Source organism: Panthera leo, chromosome A1 (assembly GCF_018350215.1).
Source record: "Panthera leo isolate Ple1 chromosome A1, P.leo_Ple1_pat1.1, whole genome shotgun sequence".
Taxonomy (NCBI): domain Eukaryota; kingdom Metazoa; phylum Chordata; class Mammalia; order Carnivora; family Felidae; genus Panthera; species Panthera leo.
The window spans coordinates 210,801,877-210,820,060 of NC_056679.1; the positions used below are offsets into that span (position 1 = coordinate 210,801,877).

At 39.9% G+C, this 18,184-nt stretch overlaps 2 long non-coding RNA genes across 2 annotated transcripts; one reads left to right on the plus strand and one right to left on the minus strand.

Annotated features, from left to right (window-relative positions):
- Positions 1-1,661: 1,661 nt before the first annotated feature.
- LOC122201982 lies at positions 1,662-11,355 on the minus strand. Its single transcript, XR_006194407.1, has 3 exons — positions 11,205-11,355; positions 3,783-3,936; positions 1,662-2,439 (listed from the first exon to the last, which is right to left on the minus strand). It is a non-coding gene; the product is annotated as an uncharacterized LOC122201982 (long non-coding RNA).
- On the plus strand, positions 10,965-12,821 carry LOC122201986. The gene is made up of 2 exons (XR_006194408.1): positions 10,965-11,030; positions 12,514-12,821. It is a non-coding gene; the product is annotated as an uncharacterized LOC122201986 (long non-coding RNA).
- The last annotated feature ends 5,363 nt before the right edge of the window (positions 12,822-18,184 follow it).

Here is an 18,184-nt window from a genome sequence, read left to right on the forward strand (position 1 = left end):
ACTGTCTTTGTGGCAGACTGCACAGAAAGTTCTGTCTTTAATCAGCCTCAAGCAATCTATGTAGAACATTTACCTCATTTCCAATAACACATAGGTTGGTAAACCAGGACCAGTGAAAATAAAATTATTGTAAAATATAATAAACACTCAACTAAATACAATCAGTACATGCTTTAGCTATTTGTAATGTTTTCTTATATATGCCCCCAAATCACAAATTTTTTCTTTTAATGTCAATCTCATTTGTATACTAAAAACACACTTAATATTCATGAAGACTTTTTAAAGTTGTATTTATTTTTAATTAATTAATTAATTAATTAATTCTTTTAGTAATCTCTACACCCAATGTGGGCCTCGAACTCATGACCCTGAGATCAAGAGTCACATGTTCTTCTCACTGAGCCAGACTTGTGCCCCAAAGAGTTTTTTTTTTAATATTTCTTACCTCATGAGTTTTTAGGATAACTGGCCATCAGTCTATCTTCCCATTCTGACAAATGCTTGAAATTACTGTCTATAATTAATTTGTGTATATATATATATATATATATATATATATATATTTAAACTAAAAATATTATTCATTTTGATTATTCCCTTTTTATCAAATTTTGCTCTGAATATCTTTTATCTTTCCCAAATATGTGTATTGTTTTTTTGTTTTTCAAGATTTATACTTTCAAGGGCTTTAGAAATAAATATTCTGTAAACTGAAATTTTTTCAAAGAAGCTAGAATTGCTGTTTATAATAGTAACATTGTGGAGCAAAGTGCATGGTTTGTATAACACATCTTTCTAAAATACAGGGGTTTTTTAACATACAATGCAAATTTTGGAACTAATATCTTTTTTTTCCTAAGGTTATTTATTTACTTTCAGAGAGAGAGAGTTGGGGAGGAGGACAGAAGGAGAGAGAGAATCCCAAGCAAGCTCCACACTTAGGGTGGAGCCCAATGTGGGGCTGGAACTCACAAACATGACCTGAGCCGAAATCTAGCATCAGATGCTTAACCAGCTGAGCCACCCAGGCATCCCTGAACTAATATCTTAAAGTCATATGCTTTCACTTTTGCATCAAGGGGGTGCAAGACCTCTTGGAAAAGCAGCTTGTGCCCAGTTCTGTTGGGTCTACAGGAAGGGTAGACATGGAGGGAGCATTCAAAATGGAATGGAGAACTCAGGGACAGGACAAAATTTATTAAATGAGCATAAAATAAAATAGAACCAGTGGCAGAACAAGAGAAAGATAAGAGAACAAATGGAATAGTAATAATAATAAGTAAAAAAAAAAAACACCTTAGGGGATGTTTATTATACATCAGACATTCTTCTCAAATGTTGACGTATTTCAACACACTTAATCATGATACCAACTCATGGCGATCAGAAAACTTGTCAGTTTGAGCTACAAGTGCAGAAGGTGTTTTTTTTTTTTTTTAAATGTTTTTATTTATTTTTGAAGGAGAGAGAGAGACAGAGCATGAGCGGGGGAGGAGCAGAGAGAGAGGGAGACACAGAATCAGAAGCAGGCTCCAAGCTCTGAGCTGTCAGCACAGAGCCCGATGCGGGGCTCAAACTCACCAACTGTGAGATCATGACCTGAGCCGAAGTCGGACGCTTAACCGACTGAGCCACCCAGGTGCCCCCAGAAGGTGTTGAAACACAGTGAAGGAAGTGAGAGACACAACCAAGAAGCAAAGGTGAAGGAACCGGAGGGAATGGACGGAGGGAGGGAAGCAGAAGGAATCTGAAGGAAAGGCCGTTAGTGACAGGAAATGACTGGAAATAAGAAAGTCAGAGTTGTTTCTTTGAGGAAACGGGGAGGGGAGGCTTGAGAGGACTGAAGGAGTTCGAAGCACAACATTACAGCAAACATGAGAGTGTCCCTTTATTGTGTTGAATTATGCCAAAGTTCTCTCCCTGTCCCCTCCCACACGTCTGGCCCTGCTCTGTGTCCAAGGACACCCAGACAGTGGTGAGCCTGACCTGGATCTCCAGTCACAGGCTCCACTGAGCCTCAGTGGCAAGTGGCAGGAGACAGGCCACCCGCAGCCAGTGTTATCAGGCGTTATTAAGAGGCCACACCTGTCAGCCCTTCGGAAAGGCTCATGCCCACCTGCTCACCGGAAGCCTTCTTTACATCCTAGCCTGAAAGAGTTGGAGTTAATTGGTAGATTTAATGCAATGTGTTGAATGGAAAGGGGGCAGAAGGGGTGGGGGGGGGGGGGGCGGGGGAGACACAAGCAGAAGATTCAAAATTGCAAGTCCTGGGTTTTAGCCCCAGTTCTAAAATCTGGTGGCTTTGGCCAAGTCATTCCTCCTCTCTGCCCCTTCATTCCTTCATATCAAACTGTGACTGTTGGAACATTCTCTCAGATTCGTTCCAGCTCTAATGTGGTATGTTTTCGAAGGCCTTCTGACATAATGGATGTAAGCCTGTTTTTGACAAATAAAAGTTGTTATTGTTGATTCATTTGATAATAAGATTCTAGGTTTTCGATCCATACCACTGTGGCTTGAACTCTGAAGGGGTAAACTCAGGCAATGTGGTGAGGGGATTACTCAACCCCAACAGGTGGTTTGGGTGCTTGCAAGCAGGGACAGGCTGGCCCGTCTGGGTCATCCCAGCCACCTGCAGCATAATGCACCAAGAGCAGACTCCCACTCTAGTCAGATGCTCCCAGATCAGCATATGCTGACAATTTGCCACAGCAGAGCCATTTGTCTGAACTTAAAGTCTGTTAGCTGAAGCCTAATTAAAACTTGGCAGTTGCTTGGATAAACAAAGTCATTCCATAATACTATCTTGTCATTGCAGAAAGCTTTAATTAGCAGGACTTGTAAAGAATGGGCCATCTTTCGGGCACCTGGGTGGCTCAGTCGGTTAAGCGCTCGACTTCAGCTCAGGTCATGATATCGTGGTTCATGGGCTCGGGCCCTGCATCAGGTTCTGTGCTGATATCTCAGAGCCTGGAGCCTGTTTCAGATTCTGTGTCTCACTTTCTCTCTGCCCCTCTCCTGCTTACTACACTCTGTCTCTCAAAAATAAATAAACATTAAAAAATTGTTTTAAAAAAAGGATGGGCAATCTTTTCCTCAAGTGTGTGTTACCTTCAGTACTAGCTAAGGTGCTCATCTAGAATAATCCTTTGCTGGGGGTCTTTGATGAGACAGCTGTTCTCTCAGTGCATCTTTGAGGAATAACAGCTGGTAGTTTTTTCCTACCATTGGGAGTAAGCAAAAAAATATTTTGCTCATCTGAAGGATGTATAGAAAATATCCAAATCATGTAATAACAAATATAACTCAAATGTCCCCAATGACTTCTATATCTTCTCTTCAATTCTGCAGGCCATCTTCTTATTCTTTTTTTTTTTTTTAATTTTTTTTAATGTTTATTTATTTTTGAGACAGACAGAGACAGAGCATGAACAGGGGAGGGTCAGAGAGAGGGAGACACAGAATCCGAAACAGGCTCCAGGCTCTGAGCTGTCAGCCCAGTGCCCGACGCGGGGCTTGAACTCACGGACCGCGAGATCATGACCCGAGCTGAAGTCGGCCGCTCAACCAACTGAGCCACCCAGGCGCCCCGGCCATCTTCTTATTCTTAAGCATTTGGTGGGGTTTTCCGTTCTACCAGTTTCCTGACCCCAAGGTACATTACACCCTGACCCCAGGGTATATTTCCGGTACATTAGTGCTCCTGAAAATTCAAAACCTTTCCCCTAATGGTTTGGTGTTTAAGATTCTGAATATAAAGTGATACGAACAGCACCCACCTGGGGTTTTCCAAGAATGACCTAGAGAGACTTGCCAGGTGAATTCTCAGTTCCTCTTTTTAGGCTGCACTGAGGCCTCTCTTGACCTTGGTAAGTTTTCTAAAGTAGTCATTGTTTTGAGCTGTGGTTTAAAAGTTTCAACTTGAAGCGGATTCTGTAGTAAATAAGAAAGTAAAAATCACTGTTCTTGGGGCAGAGCGGTGATTGGTGGGTAACCTGTCCCCCTCTATAAGGAAGTTCAGTGGTTTAGCTCACTGTCCTCCTAGAGGTACCATAGTAATGAGGTAGACTGACTCTTCTAACTTCTTTCGCCTCAGTTTGTCACTTAATCAACTGAAGATAAAAACATCATTTTGTCCCCCCCAAACAGACAGAGGCATTAGATTTGGGATATAGAATATGTTCCCAATGAACATGGCAGCTGCCATGGGTAGGGTAGTTTCCTCAGAAAGAACATGAAAGAAAGAAAGTGGAGGGGCCCCTGGAAATTTTCAGCAAGGCTAATGTGAGCACAGGAAAAAGGAGGGTGCCCTGCGGACAAGCCTAAAACTCAGATTTTGTTTGATAACCTGTAATCACTACTGGATCACATCTACACTCTGCCTGAAAAATCTGCTGTGTTGAGATGGAAAGAGGCCCTGAAGATGAGAAATGTGGATCTTGGGGCCTCTTGCTGAATGCATCCAAAACAATGTGGAACAAGGTAGAATGTTAGGATGTATGTTCCCATGAACTAGTGACAGGTAAAAATACAAAGTAAACTACCCCAGTTTGGTCTTTGATGCCTACCTGTATTCTTATTTATTTTTGTTTTGTCTTTTATATACAACCAATTATTTGGAAGTTATATCCATCTAATTTTCCAGCATTGGAAATTATGAGAATGGTTCCAGACACATAAATCAATTGACGTAACTCTGCACTTAGAGCAAGACATAGCTTTCAGTTTTGTGTAGTTCACTGCCATTCCCATATTATATGAATTTTCAAAAATAAAGCTAAGGGCTAAATAATAAATCAATCTATCCAACCTCCAAGGCTACTCCAATACTGTCACCAAGCCTCAAGGGACCCATAAAGCAGTTATTCAGAGTGAAGCAGAGACCTAAGCTTCTAGATAAGGTATTGTTGAGCCAGTACATGCCAATTCAGCAGAGGTACCTGAACTTTCTGTACGTGTAGGTTTTCAAAGGAAAATAAAATATCTCCCTTCCTATGTAACACCAACATATACTAGTATGACCATTTCTTACAACATCATTCCTACAAGGTAGTGGAACAGAATGGTAATATTTACAAATCCTTTGGTTTAGGTACAGGGATATTTTTATTACTGGGAATATAAAAACACAATAAAAATTTGACCCTTCATTGAAGTCATAGCCCTATAGGTAAATATTTTGGACCACCCACATCTATTAAAATCAAGTTTGCTGCTTCTCTAGATCACTCCTTCTATGGTAGCCAGCCTCCAACATGGCCCCAAAGATCCTTATGTACATGTGTTCACACCCTTGTGTATTTCTCTTCCATGTTTTACCAGGGTTAACCCAATAGGACATGGCAGGAGTGATGGTATATTATTTCTCAGAATAGGTCATAAAAGACCTTGTGATTTCTGCCTCATGTTCTTTCTCTTGGATTGCTCACTCTGGGAGATGCTAGCTACCATTTTGTGAGAACACTCAAACTTCCTTACAGAGAGGTCCGTGTATGAAGAGCAACTGAGGCCAACAGCCAGTGAGGAACTGAAAAGTCCTGCCAACAGCCACAGTAGTGAACTTGGAGGCAGAATCCTCTCACCTGGTCAAGCCTCGGGTGGCTGCAGTCTTGGCCAAAATCTCATTCACAATCTCATGACAGACCCTGAACTAGAATCAACCCACTGAGCTTCTCCTTAATGCCTGACTCATGGAAATTATAAGATAATAAATGTATATTGTTTTCAGCCAGTAGGTTTTGGGGAAACTTGTTATGCAGTAACAACTAATGTACTCTCCTTTCTGGTCTTAAATGATTTAAGATTGATGCTTTATCATTTATTTCTCTAAACCTATATAGTCCAAAGTTACTTCTTATGTCCTCTAAAAGTGCAAGTTCAGGAATTTCTTTAATCAATTTAAATAAAATGTAAGATCTTATTCCAAGGCTTTATGCTGAAAAAGCCTTCAATCTCCTTAGCTATAGAGATTGTCCCACAAGGCTTTTCTTTGAGGATTGAGTCACACAAATATATGACTGAAAAACACTTATTTTGCTGATATAAATATAATCAAGATGCTAAATTGTGATTGAGGTAAGAATGAAAGGCAATGGAAGTCACTTTAAATGCTTCATCCACTAAAAATCACCTCAAGAAATTCCTTTTAATGCTTTGCTTATTTAAAATAGAAAAACCTCTACCTTCTCTTCCATAGATTGTTAGAGTTAGCACTTTAAAAATTAAGTTTCTGAAGCATTTTTGAGTGTCAGTTTTCTTCTTATCTAAGACACAAACAGTTTGAGCACGACTCATTCACCCCCATGTTTCCCTGGTAAATCAGCTGACTCTCAAGAAAGATTCTGTGGTTGAAAATCTGCTCCTGAATCTTGCGGTATTTTCCCAACATGTTGGTAATACCATATTCCCATTGACTTAAGATATCCTCAGTTGAGAGGCATGGCCCTGGGCCTCCAATTTTTAATCCTCTGTGCTGTATTTTACCTTGAAATCCTCTCCATGACCAAGCCAAATTTATCACCTTGACAGTCCAAGCATCTCTTAACCAGTGAGAATCTTTCTGTGATTCTAGGCTGTTTACTAGAAACAAAGTGGATACACATAAATAACCAGTGTTAAGCTTTTTTTGCGACTTTGTGAAATAGTTTGCAAATGAAAATAGATGGCTGTATCACTGAAAGGAAGATAAGAAAAAAGCCAACTTATTTACAGGCTTCTTTTTTTTAATTAAAAATGCCAGTAACCAGAATAAGTTATGTGTAACACTTCTATTCATAATTTTCTTTTTGCCTAATGAAAGAGTCAAAGAGAGAGAAAGGAAGGAATGCCACAAATCTGAGCTGACATTTCAGCATCTAAGACAAAAAGAGACATGTCCAAACGGGTTAATGGCCTCCACATGCAATGCCAGTACACCCTGTGACCAAATAAAGAAGGAAAGGCACGCTTATGCCTTCAACAGTCTCTAACGTCTCTAATGGAAGACAATGGCCATCAGCGGGTTTATCCTAAAGAGCTTCAAGTATTTAAAATCTAGGTTGTTTTTTTACCTTAATTTTATGCTTGATACTTTTTGCAACTTTCCCCTAGAACTTATTTATTCATTTTCCATCTAATTTCTGAGCATAGGTCATCTTATTCAGATTTTTAATAGCTTGTTCCTCAGAAAGTTAATTGCCCTTAAAGTTTCACTAATCTAATCCTAATGAGCCCCAAGGACTCAATCTTCAAAAATGACATATTAATGATGAAAATCTCATCAAAGATCCACACACTTTTAAGGATGAGAGTTCTGATCTAAAATGTGCTCATATGTGCCCCTGAAACTAGACTCAAAGCACCGTCCAATGGACTCATCTGCAATGATAGAAATATTCCACACCTGCACTGTCCAGCACAGTAGACACTAACCACATGTGACTTTTGGACATTTGAAATATGGCTAGACTGAAGAAGAGTTTCTTCTAATTTTGTGTCATTTTAATTAATTTAAATTTGGCTACCATATTGGACAGCACAAAAAGAGTCTCATGAATTAGCCCATTTGGTCTTTTGAACTAGAAGCATTTTGAAGCTGAAAATGTCACAGCAGAACTAAATGGAATAAGATTCCATCTAGAAATGCCTAGTTTTGAGTCCATATGCTGTGTCCCAACATCCATGTAAACTGGGCAAATCTTTTTGATTGGTTCTCAGATGCATGGCTTTCCCGTGCCTTTGAATGATATTTTCCTATGTGTGATTTAGGACACCCTCTCATATGTCCTGGAGAGGACTTGAGAGGTATAGAGATGTGGTTAGTGCTAAATCATCCATTCTTTGATGTTTCTGAAACTGGCTTTTATCCAAACCACCTTCCCCCTAGAATTATAGCCTTGTTTCCCTCATTTCACTAGTTATGAAGTAGATGCTCAAAACATTTGTGAGCCCTCCATTGTGGAAAAAAAAAAAGACTCTGGTTTTTGGTCCTAGTGCTTCCCTTTCTCAATCAATAGAAAATCCTGGGGCACTTTTTTCACTCCTCTCACTCCAGAGAGGAAGCTTGAAAGCCATCAACAAAGGACAAACACTCAATTTTTACATGTTTCCAAAGGTAAGACATTACTGTATAGATGAGTGATATGTGCCTGCATATTTAAATACTCTGATCTTTTACACAATTTAATATTTAAGTGGTGTCCATAGGACTAAACGTTCTGTGTGAAACCATTGATAGTAATATTTCACCAGATATATGAATGTATAAATTTAGATCTTCATGGGGCACCATTCCCCCTGCAAAAGGATTTCTTGCTTTCAAAAAGATCACATTCACTCCTTTAAATATGGTACATATAAATGTTTATTTACCAAACCCCATTTACTTGTTCTGTAATGGTTCTAGGTAACTAAATACTTACTTAATTGTCTCATTCGTCTGTGAGAACAAACCAAAGGGTAGACAAAGCAGTCCCCAAATTATAACACTGTTTTTAAGAACTCTGATTAAAGTCATAGAAATTCACACATCTTTATAAAAACAGAACTTTTTAAAAATGACAGATTCTAGATTTTACCAAATATTTAGCTGGAGGGATATATTTTTAAAATGCATTCTTTTATCATTATTTTACTTATGAGTAACACCCACTTTTTCCTCTGCTTTAGAAGTGACTTTAGTTTCTAAGGAGAGAGCACAGCATCTGAAAAGTATTCTTGATTCCATTCTGGCAGGACTTGTCTTGTGTCCCATCATCTCTGATCTTCTCTTATCTTGTCTAAGACCAGGCCTGCAGGCAGGCCAGAATTCCTTCAAGCAAATAAAGGAACCCATTTCTTACAGTAGCCTGGTCAGCCTCCTTCAGGCTGCTGGGGTCTCCTGCCCAACCCCGGACCCTTGCCTAGAGCCTGGCCGTGGTTTCCATATTGTTTGCCTTGACTTCGTTTCTAGTTGAGAACCTTCATCTAGATTCCAACACCTATTTACTTTCATTTCTCAAGTTCTGACACATTGTCTTATCAGATGTAATCTTCTTCCTGCCTGGGTTATGTTTTCTACCTGTTGTTTCCTACCTTCACTGACTTCATAAACGTGAGTTTTTTGCCACCTTGACTTGTGTTTCTACATTGATTCTCTTGCTGTATTTGTTGATGTTTTCTGGATTTATTATAAACCTTAAATGCAAAAACAAACTGAGTCTCAGAGAAATGAAATGATTTCCCCCAAGGTCACCCAGCAAGTAAAATGCAGGTCACTGGGTTTATGGTTCCAATTACCTCCCATCACACTTTCTGCCCCTGACACCTGGTAAGGTCCAGTGCTCAAGGCCACACTCTACACTGATAGGTGGGGAACCCAGTCCTCCCACTGGCAGCCCAAAGCTGCATCTTTCCACACTATCCTCACAGCACTAGAGACACAAATGTGAAAAAGCAGAACACTATAAACCCAAGAAACTACCTGAAATATGCAAAACATAATGAAAAAACTGTTTGGATGTACAGGTCCTTGGGCTTAACAAAATCTCTGCATTGATTTATTTGTTATTAAGTAAGAATATTGTTACACATAGGAATGTTTCCAAGCATTGCTAGTAACGTAAAATACCTTTATAGTTCAAGAGTAAGTTCCATTTCAACGTCTTATGATCTAAGAATTTAACTGAGAGAGATGTGGTGGTTGAGTAACTTATTTTTTTTTAATGTTTATTTATTTTTGAGACAAAGAGAGACAGAGCATGAGCAGAGGAGGGGAAGAGAGAGAGAGGGAGATACAGAATCTGAAGCAGGCTCCAGGCTCCGAGCTGTCAGGACAGAGCCCAACGCGGGGTTCGAATTCATGAGCTGTGAGATCGTGACCTGAGCCGAAGTCAGACACTTAACCGACTGAGCCACCCATGCGCCCCTTGAGTAACTTATTTTCAACCTGACAATAATGTCATCCATCTGAGTCACTGGAATTTATTATTAACTGATATATTTTAGCTTTGACATTCCGAGGGCAATTTGCTCTTTAAGAATGGACCAAACCTGATGACTTATGTCCTTTGGAAAGATGAGTCAGTTATCTGAACACTCTACCACTTGTTCTGTGGATATCTGAATTTGCCAATCTGAAGGATATGCTCCCTTTTACCGAACCTGACAAACCACATACGAAAGAGAACCTATTCCAGGGGCAATACCTTGAATATTTAAGTCTGTTTGTATAGAAATGCGCTAAACAGAGTCATAATATTCAGAACGGGATAATACACAACCTAAACCAAAGAATACTCCAAATGAGCTCACGCATTCATTAGAAATATCTAAACGGTATTGAGCCAGGCTAATAGCTGACGTCATCTTACTAAATGGTGTGTAAATAACAGGCATGGTGGTAGAGGGAGGAATGGACTTTAAAGAAGTGTTCCAGAGGTTAATGGATGAAATGAAGAAAGTTTCCAGACATATTTGAGGGAGATGATATCCAAAATGTACTTCACAGTCAAATAGACGCTGAGCCTCTCTGAGTTCCACAGTTCCTGTATCACATGCCAGGGACAGAGAGAGACTGTGACAGTAGTTTTTGCTTTCTGAGTGGGTGGTTAAGTAATACAAAGAAGATAGTTACTTTATGCTGGGCTCCATTCAATCTGCGATCTGCTGCAGAACACAAGTAATCATCAAAAAGCCCATGCTTCACAACTGCTATTTTTGGTTCCTTTCATTATCAGAAGGCCAACCTGGTGTAAGCCAAGATAATCAGCAGATGAGCAGACCAACATATCAAAGGCACCTGAGTCCACTAAATGCAATTTAGTGGGAGAAAAAAAACAAAAAGAACACCCAGGGAAGAGTCCTTTGGGCATCATTCCAACCCATTACATTGAGAAAAGGAAAAGAGCTGCTTTTAAGGGTCTCAGCCTTGGCAAGGTGGGCTGTTATTTCCGGCGCTGCTGTGGAATCAATCTAACCGGAAGTGGAAAGAGTCCTGCGGTGCTATGGCAACCACAGCCTGCAGGACGGGAGGAGGGCCCCACAGGCCTACCTGATGGCAGATTGAGAAGGTACATTCTGGTGAAGGGGACCCTCAGGACCCAGTCTGACCCCAGTCCCTGGGACGTCACTTTTCCCCAGTGGCAACGCCCATTGGGGAAGACAGGATTTCCTCCCCTTAGGAAAACAGTCCTACCTGCGGCTTGGATACGCACACAACCCAGGGTGAGAGGGCAGAGGAGTACCTTTGTGGCCTCTTTTTCACATGTCCCTTCATGTGACCGTCCAGCCTGAGATGGAGATGGAGCAGCAAGCGACGCTGCTATGTGACAGTGACACACTTCAGGACCTTTATTCAGAAACATTCTACGGGAGGGGTGCCTGATTGGCTCAGTCGGTTGGGCCTCCGACTTAGGCTCAGGTCATGATCTTGTGGTCTGTGAGTTCGAGCCACGCATCGGGCTGTGTGCTGACAGCTCGGAGCCGGGAGCCTGCCTCGGATTCTGTGTTTCCCTCTCTCTCTGCCCCTCCCCTGCTCATGCTCTGTCTCTCTCTGTCTCAAAAATAAATAAAAACATTTAAAAAAAAAAAAAAAAAAGAAAGAAACATTCTACGGGACCGCCTCCCCCACACGCCAAACACTAGCATGAGAGTCTGTTGCAGCTTTTCTTTAAGATGAAAAGTTTTCATATATTTTCTCTCAACTCTTCACATCCACCAACTTCGTCCCTCCTCTCTTTTGTCTCACCATGTTGCCACTGCCATCTCTCCTCACTAAGCTTAAGGTGGGGACAATGATATATAAATTTCACTGGCCGGAATAGAATAAATAGCTAATTGATTCCATGAAAAAGGGTTTAACTCAGGAAGGCCAAAGGTGCAAGAACAAATGGTTGACTGGACTCTTTGTTAGTCCACTGCAGTGTCTCTCAATTGTCAATGAAATTTTTCTTTTAAAAAAAATTTTTTTTTCAATGCCCATTTATCCGAGAGAGAGAGAGAGAGAGAGAGAGAGAGAGAGAATGTGAGCAGGGGAGGGGCAGAGAGGGAGTCACAGAATCCGAAGCAGGCTCCAGGCTCTGAGTTGTCAGCACAGAGCCCAACGTGGGGCTCAAACCCATGAATGGTGAGATCATGACCTGAGCCGAAGTCGGATGCTTAACCGACTGAGCCACCCAGGCGCCCCTCAATGAGTTTTTTCTTATGTCACATTTAAGTCCCTTTGGTCTTCATTTTAATCCTTTTCTATCCCACCCATTCAAACTTGAGTGATCATAAGGGCCCACTGCCTTCATCTGTATCTGGCATCTCTTCATGAATTTCCCCATCTGTCTGAGAAGGTCACTGTTCTGTAATTATTGAAAAGTGCTAACGTATGGCAGAATACATCTCCTATGTAAGACAGAAGCCGCTACTTGTTCCTGAACAGTCATTCTTCCCTTCTTTATAGAACTTTCCATTTCTAATTGGGCACAAGTCCTCCTAGAGTAAATATCATTTATCCCATCTTCCTGTATAGCTAGTGACAGCCATGTTACTAAAATCTGATCACAGGAATGTGAGAAGAAATTATGAAAGCACTTTCCAACTCGTGTCCTTGAAGAATAAGCCATTCCTACTTCCTCTCCCACATCATGCTGGTGCTAAGCCATGTTTAGACCATGTGGGCAGTCAATATCCTAGAGGTGATGGAGCAACAGAAAAGTTTCCGATACTCTCATGGAAAACAGCCACTCTACCAGCCCTGAACCACATAATTCTGGATGTTACATTTGAAGGAAATGAACTTGTATTTTGTTTAAGCCAGTGGTATATTGGCTGCTTTCACGCTGCTAAATCTAATAAACATGTTTATCCATCTACATTTATTTCCTGTATTTTACCAACCTGGCTAGAAAACTTGGGGGGTCTGCAGCAGTGCAGATTCTATGGGAATTTGTCAGAGACTGCCTCAGGGTGCCAGAAATCTGACCCAAGATGTCAAAAATTAGCAAGAGGTGAGGTTGTAATGCAAGACACGAAGATAACAGTCCCCCAAATATAGGCAATTAAGATAAGGGAAGCCAAATCTGATAATCACACAAAAAGAGTCCCAAAGAGAGTATACATGTTTTATCAGACATATGGGAAAACTAGCACAGTGGCCTTGACAGGTAGTGTCAGGAGGCTGGGCAGAGGAATTCCAAAAGCTTCAAAGACCATAGCTACAAAGTGAAATGTGCAAACATTTTCTCTGCCCACTGGCTATAGGCTTCTGATACCTTTTATACTGAAGTGGTCCAGGCTTACTGATGTAGGTGCATCTCATGGTTCTCTGGTCTTAAAAGCACGTGGCCTACATCCAAGCAGGAAACTCACTGCTGATATCAGGAAGGCAGGTTGTAATCTTCACAGTGAATTGGAGGCCTCACTGATAGAAACCTAGACCATAAGGATTCCTCTGGAACCAATGGGAGAGAAAGACTTGAGCTCAGGGCTTAAACTGCACTATCTAATATGGTAGCCATCAGCCACATGTGTCTACTAAATACTTGAAGTGTGGCTAGTCAGAATTGAGACATGCTGTAAATATAAAACGAACAATGGATTTTGAAGACAGAGCAAAAATAGAGTGCAAAATATCTCATTAATATTTTTATATTGATTACATGTAGAAATGGTGTTTTGGATATATTAGATTAAATGGACTGTATTATTTTTTTTAATTTTTTTTAACATTTATTTATTTTTGAGACAGAGAGAGACAGAGCATGAACGGGGAAGGGTCAGAGAGAGGGAGACACAAAATCTGAAACAGGCTCCAGGCTCTGAGCTGTCAGCACAGAGCCGGACGCGGGGCTCGAACTCACGGACCGCGAGATCATGACCTGAGGTGAAGTCGGCCGCTTAACCGACTGAGCCACCCAGGCGCCCCTAAATGGACTATATTATTAAAATTAACTCCTCCTGGGGTACCTGAATGGCTCAGTCAGTTGACCCTCGGGCTTCGGCTCAGGTCATGATCTCACGGTTAGTGAGTTCCAGCCCCCTATCGGGATCTCTGCTTCAGCAAGGAGCCTGCTTTAGATCTTCTGTCTCCCTCTCTCTCTGCCCCTCCCCCACTTGCACTTTTTCTCACTCTCTTTCTCAAAAATAAAGAAACTTTAAAAAAAATAATTCCTCCTATTTCTTTTTACTTTATTTTATATGGGACTTCCAAAAAATGCAAAATTACATCTGTAGCTCACATTATATTTCTATTGAATAGGGCTGGTCTAGACCCTGGGTTTCTAATACCTGGATGGAACTTTTGTTTTCCCAGGTGAGAGAAGGTTCAGAGTGCAGACATCTGATACCTGAGTCGCCTCTCATCCCCAGAGTAGCATATAGCCAATTTAAGTCCAATCATTTCCTTTCCTTTCTTGTTTGATAAGCCCAAATATTTTGGTTAATGTATACACTCAGCCATGGCAATGGGATTCTGTGCCCTTTCTCTCCTGAAGAGATAATTTTTGACCAAATTCTTGATCTCCTGTAAGTGTTATAAGGCAGTTTTAACCACTGAAAGTTGAAAAATCTATTTGATTTAGAGACACTGGGAAAATAGTAGGAGACACTTTTTATATTGGCTTTTCTCATTGACTTGACTAAATATTCATTGCAGTCTGTCCTAAAGCTATATCTCCTGTTAGCATAAAAAATGTGCCCTTACATGTAATACAACAGGGTAAGGAGTGTAGAAAAAATTTAAATAATAACGCTTTTTTTTTTTTAAAGGAAGACAATTCTCTTTTCCTTGACTACTCTATCCTGAAAACATGAACAAAGCCTTTACAAAATGTATGGGGATCCCCTGATGAACCATGACTCCTTCTCAGATTAGCAAACAACTGAACGTTTGGTAGAAAATTTGGAAACAAATAAAGGAAGTTTAGGTAGGCAGCTTTACCAGACTGTATGTACATGATAGAGTTGATAAGTTTTAATAAATCTGTATTGTTTACAGAAATCTGGAAGTGATTACTTCTGCAATATGGAGTACAAGACTTAATAGGCCTTTCTTTTCCCTTGGGGTGTCATCTAAACATCCTTCCCAAGTCTATAATGGCTGCCAGTTTCCATGCTGAGTGGCCAATAACTCCTGAAGAAAAGTCCTTTCTTTTGTTTAAACAATCTATTAAGCAAAGCATTAAACAATACGTGAAACAAGCAAGGCTGTTCACTTGTGATTTTTCTTTTATGTGGGCTCCTTTAAACTTCCTGCAGAGATCTTTTTCTTTTAACCTCTGCTAAGCTTTTCTCAGATTTACCAAAAAAAAAAAAAAAAAAAAAAAAAAAAGTAAGACACATTTGGCTTAAATTAAAGAAATGGGGGCCTAACATGGATAGACCTTGAGTGTATTATGCTAAGTGAAATAAGTCAAACAGAGAAAGACGAATACTGTATGATCTCACTTATAAATGGACTTGTAGAAACAGACAATAGAATGGTAGTTACCAGGGGGCTGAGGGATGGAAGAATTGCAGAGATGTTGGTCAAAGAGAAAACACTTCCAGTTGGAAGAAGCTCTGAGTGTCTCATAATGCACAACATTGTGATTATAGTTAACTGTACTCTGTCATACCAGAGAGCTGCTAAGAGAGTAAATATTAAATGCTCTAATCATAAAAAAGAAATGGTAATTATGTGACATGATAATGTGTTGGCTAATGCTATAGTGGTAATCATATTGCAATATATGCGTGTCAAATTTACACCTTAAATTATAAAATGCTGTAAGGAGGACAGGCAGGCCAGAAGCTGGATGCCCCCTCCCCCCGCCCTGCCACATACATACTTCCCACTCCCCCACCCCACCATGGAAAATAAAGTCTTTGGGAAATAAAAGACTAAATCAAGATACAGTACAGTCAGGGCAGGTCCAGCAACTGAGTTATTTCATCATCCCTGTGGGTGCAAAGACAATTTCATTTGCCACCTTTGAGATGACTCAGTTACTCTCCCTGTTCCCCCTGCTGCTCCTGACCAACATGCATTCACCTTCCCTGCTTCTCAATGTCATCAAATTGATGCAGTCAGGGACTCAAGTACAGCAGTTTTCCATTCTGTTTTAGTTTTCAGACCCTTTGCATTGTTATCCATAATCCTGTGAACTGTATTGGGAGTTGTTTCAATCATTTGTCGTTTTTGCAATGAAAACTATTAAACATGATGAAATAAAAATATTCTAGATTGTGAGCATAGCATGACGTACAGAGATGTTGAATCACTACATTCGCTGAACTAATGCAACACTGTGTGTCAACTATACTCAAATTAAAAAATTGAAATAAAATGAAAAATAAATGTAAAAGTAAAGATTAATGAACTGATCTTTACTGAGACTGGGTGGCTCAGCCAGTTGAGTGTCAGACTGTGGATTTCAGCTCAGGTCATGATCCCAAGGTCATGGGATCGAGTCCTACATCAAGCTCTTTGCTGACAGCACAGACCCTGCTTGGGATTCTCTCTCTCTCCCTCTCTCTATGCCCCTCCCCTGGGCACATACTTATGCATGTTTGTGCTCTCACTCTCTCTCAAAATAAATAAACAAACCTTAAAAAAAACATTAAACATGACTTTTCACATGTAGAGATGCATATAATTTACTGTGTTTTAAATCAGTTAAGAGAAATGCATGATTTATTGACAAATTTATTTTAAAGGATATTATATTTGGTTTTGATGAGTATAAAAATGTAGCTGTAAGTTTAGTAGCTTTATTGCATTGAAATGGAGAAAACATGTTACTACAATCTTTAATTATCTCATTTTGTTTTACAAAAACATCAACTGCCCTATTTTTATACATCTGGTTTATTTCAAATGACTAGATAAGATAAAAGGCTTAAATTTTTCAATCACTTTTTTGTAAATAACTCATTAAAGATAAGGAAGTTATTTGCTACTACTAAATGAAATTCAAACCAAATTTGCATACGTTTTCCCTTTAATAAAGATTTTTGAAACATTAAAGATGATTTTATATGTATACACTAATTGACAAAAAGAATACAATTTATAGAGCTATTAAAAGTCATCTTGGGGGCACCTGAGTGGCTCAGTCAGTTAAAAGTCTGACTTCAGCTCAGGTCATGATCTCAGGGTTCATGAGTTAGAGACCCGCGTTGGGCTCTGAGCTGACAGGTCAGAACCTGGAGCCTGCTTCACATTCTGTGTCTCCTGCTCTCTCTGCCCCTCCCCCACTCGTGCTCTGTCTCTATCTCACAAGAACAAATAAACATTTAAAAAAGATTTTTTAAAAGTTATCTTGAAGTGAAATTGCAGATACATGGTCACTTTCATGTTACTCATTCAATTTTATTTCAAATTTAATACATTAATTCTTCCTGGCTTTAACTAAGGAAACCCTATAGGTATAAGTTAAATAATATACAACTAAGAATATACTAAATAATTCAAAATTCTATAGTGGACTCCTGTTTCTGATAATATGGCAGATTAGATACCCTGAACTAGCCTCTCAGTGGTAACAATTAAAATCCCGAGGGAAATTTAAAGCATCATTTTAAATGCATTGCTGAGCTGTCAAAAACATAAGGAATCTGCTGGTCTCACAAAACAAATTGTAAGCAGGACCCTTAGTGGGTAAGTGATAAAGGCAAGATCAATTTTGCTCTGAGGGTATCTGCCAAACCATAAAGATCTGGGGCTTCCACTTGGAGTCGGTTGCCTGCACATGGTAGAGGAGACAGGAGATCTCTAGGGAATCTAATAGAAGAGTTCCACATAAACCTGGAACTTCAAAAGGTAGTACTTTCTAAGTGTTAAACAAATAATAAATGTTTACATGCCAAAAAGCACAGCATGAGAACATGCTTGTCTCCATCTGAGTACCAGATGAAGGAAAAATCTCCTGTAAGAATTCATTTTTCCAAGATGACTATCACACAAATTTTGGTTGGGATTTACTTTTTTTTTTTTTAAGAAATTATATTTATTTATCTACTTATTAAAAAAAATGTTTTTGAAAGAGAGAAAGACAGAGTGAGAGCAGGGTAGGGGCAGAGAGAGAGAGAGAGAGAGAGAGAGAGAATCTGAAGCAGGCTCCAGGCTCTGAGCTGTCAGCACAGACCCCTACCTGGGGCTTACATGCAGGGACCACGAGATCATGACCCAAGCCAAAGTAGGATGTTTAGAGCCACCCAGGTGCCCCTTTAAAGAAATTTTAATGTTTATTTGTTA